The sequence below is a fragment of the Rhagoletis pomonella genome, unplaced genomic scaffold (genome assembly GCF_013731165.1).
Source record: "Rhagoletis pomonella isolate Grant_MI unplaced genomic scaffold, Rhpom_1.0 Rhpom_scaffold_00001, whole genome shotgun sequence".
Lineage (NCBI taxonomy): Eukaryota > Metazoa > Arthropoda > Insecta > Diptera > Tephritidae > Rhagoletis > Rhagoletis pomonella.
Genome location: NW_023458555.1, coordinates 15,655,416 through 15,658,627, shown reverse-complemented (window position 1 = coordinate 15,658,627; position 3,212 = coordinate 15,655,416).

Genomic DNA, 3,212 nt, shown 5'->3' with positions numbered 1-3,212 from the left:
GAAATAAAATCTACCAATGTTTTGTGTTGATAGTTAAATAAATAAAAGAAATGAAAATAGCCTTAGGCAAAACAGAGTGGCTTGCATACAAAGGAAATATTCAAACAAACTGACAGGTGTGCGAATACAAAATGTGAGCAATAAAACAAAAACAAAAAAAAGTGTACATACATAGATTTTGGGTGTACAGACTTTACACAAAGGATAAAGTGACTATTTTTGGTTGTTTGCATTGAACCGAACACTCAGTGAAAGTTATAACAATGCAATTTCAGAAAGGTAATGTTTGCATGAATGTATGTATGTATATAAAATTATACTGATACTACTACTATTTAATTCGAATCGAAAGATTTTCCTTAATAACTATTCCGAAATTCAATTACAATATTCCATTTTCAGATTCCCAAATTCGATTAACGTATACGTGTACTACATAATCCGAATTCGACTGGCAAAGCTACTTCAAAATAAAAATAAAAAATATGCGAATGCTTTTGAGCTAACGGATAACTTGCACTGGCTTAGTAAAGCACTATGAGTTATCGCGCCTGGCCACACTGGAGATGGAAAACTTACGTTACATACATATCTAGTTTTTCTCATAACCAATATATGTACATACGATGAGTACGAGTATGTATGTAAATCGATATATCAATAAAGAATATTAGAACCTAAACGACTGGCTGCTAGAAAATGGGATGCAATAACATCATACGCAATAACGCCTTAGTTCCATTTTTTTCTTATAAAACCATATGACGTTGTTTCCAAACCACAATTGAAATAAAAGCGTATTCCAAATGGTACAAGTATGTAATAAGTTCATAGTTTCAAATTACAACCTGTTGAACTAAAAATGCATGTCTGGCCACATTGTTGGTGAATCACATGTTTTCTATTAATTGACGCGTGTTAACATTATGAAAGTAATTGTTTAGTTTGCGGATGATTGGCAAAAAAAATCACAAAAAAAAAAACAAAAAATTAGCATAATATGCTAAATATTATAAAGGATTTCTTGGTCAATTTTCGATAATAAATTTTAATTTCCGGTCGGAAATCTCCCAGAAAAGTCCATAAAACCAAAAACCAATATTTTTTGTTGGAGCTAGCTACTTTGCTGGCTAACTTATTTTCGAAGGTGGTTTTTTCAACCAAATTTTTTGGGGTTCCATATAATGATTATAAATATCATGGCGCCCATATTATTCCATTTCGAGAAATTTATCTTTTTCCTATCGAAAAATTTACGATTTTGTCCATCGTCACTCCCAAATCGTACACTGTGCACCTCCTGCCTCGCAAAAAGTTGTTTTATTTTTTTTTGTAGCTTTTTTTATTTCTGATATTAAAAATAACACTGGATCACAAATGTTTGTTTTTCTTATTGTTCACCGGACGCCACAATGCAATTCCTATGTAGAATTGCTCGGTGCTTCCGAAAATCAAGTAAATTTTCCATGGATAAGTTTTCGATATCTTTGAAATTTACCGTAATCAGCTTAAAAAAAGAGTAATTCCACTTAATCACGTATGTATTTCTAATCTTTTCATCAAAAATTCTGGAATGATTAATTAATTTCTCAGAAACTATCAGGTCTGTCGAAAAGAGATCTATGTAAATATAAACAGTTTATAGAGAATTTAATTAGCTTTCATTTGCCATACTTCGTATTACAATTGTAAGATAAGTGGAATCACTCATTTTTTTTTAAGCTGCATAACGGTAAAGTACAACTATCTCGTAAACTTATCCATAGAAAAAAAATTAACTCAATTTATGGCCTTATTACGTGTTATTGCACCGCGCCCAGTTAGAAATTTATTTCATCACAGAATATTTATATATCTCTGCTGTTTGGCTTCTTTTGAATACACTGTACATCCGCATACTCATGCATACCAACACCACCACAAACTTGCCTACATATGTACATATATACATTGCACATTCTCTGCACACGTGCTTTTAACAATTCTCGCCTACGCTTAATGCATTCCCATAGTTGTTGTGATATCATTCGCGCGCCCATGTGTGAGTATTTATTTGTGTTTGTCTGTTTGTGAGTCAGCGTTCCGACATGTTTCTATTTCATTGTATTTGGTTGTTCACTGCTTTGGGGCATTCAAATGAAATGACAAATTGTATCCTTTTCATATGCAAACAAATGTATTTGGATTGAAATTCCTCAAAGGATATGCGTAATTTTGTTGTTAGCGTCAGTGCGACAGGAAGACGACGCAAACAATAACTACTACAACTACAAGATACACCACAATCATAATAATCTGAACATCTGCATAGAGTTAAGATCTATATCTGTTGACAGAATAAATCATGTAGAAGCATTGCAAAGACACGTACATACATGCATAAGTAAGTGCATTTTCTGGAAATTCAAATATTCCAAATATTTGAAAAGTGTGCGCTTTTGTAGGAGTAAATATATGCAAATGCAGTTATTTCAAAAATTTACCACTACATACATACATATGTATATACCATATTGAGTTGATTATATCTTCGAATTTGTATTGATAAAGTTAGGGTGCATTCCAAAACGTCAAAATACAAAGCATCAGTCTCCTTTGTTTTTAAACCGCACCAGAGAAAAGTGGAACTTGCGCAACCTACTTGAAAACTTGCATTCAACCGTGGTTGCGTACATTTGGCATTACAATCTACTTAGATTTAAAAATAAAAGAGACTCATGCTTTGTATTTTGACGTTTTAGGAATTTACCCTTTTCTTGAATAGATCTAAATGATTTATAAAGATAATAAATATTTACTTCATTGCATGTCATAGAGATTTCGGATAATTTTACAGCAAGAAATAAGATTAATTCCATACAAATGCAAATGATATACAAAAATATATATGCACCTCAAAAAAACATAAAAATATAAAATATCCGCGCAAAACCCGCGAAAATTTAGCAAATTTTCACCAAAATTTTTAACTTGTTAATCAGATTTTTTAGATATTTTTTGAGTATGCAGTTTTGCAGCCCTTTAAATTCTATTAAAAAAAAATCCAAGTTCGGAGTTAGTCAAAAATCGCGTTGATTTTTGAGAATTTTTTTGTTGAAGGTGTTTTAAATTTTTTGCAACTAAAGTATTTTCGAAAAAAACCTTGCACTTTGTTATAATATAATTGATTTGGTTACAAATCTGCGTACTGATTAAAAAGTTGAAAATTTGCT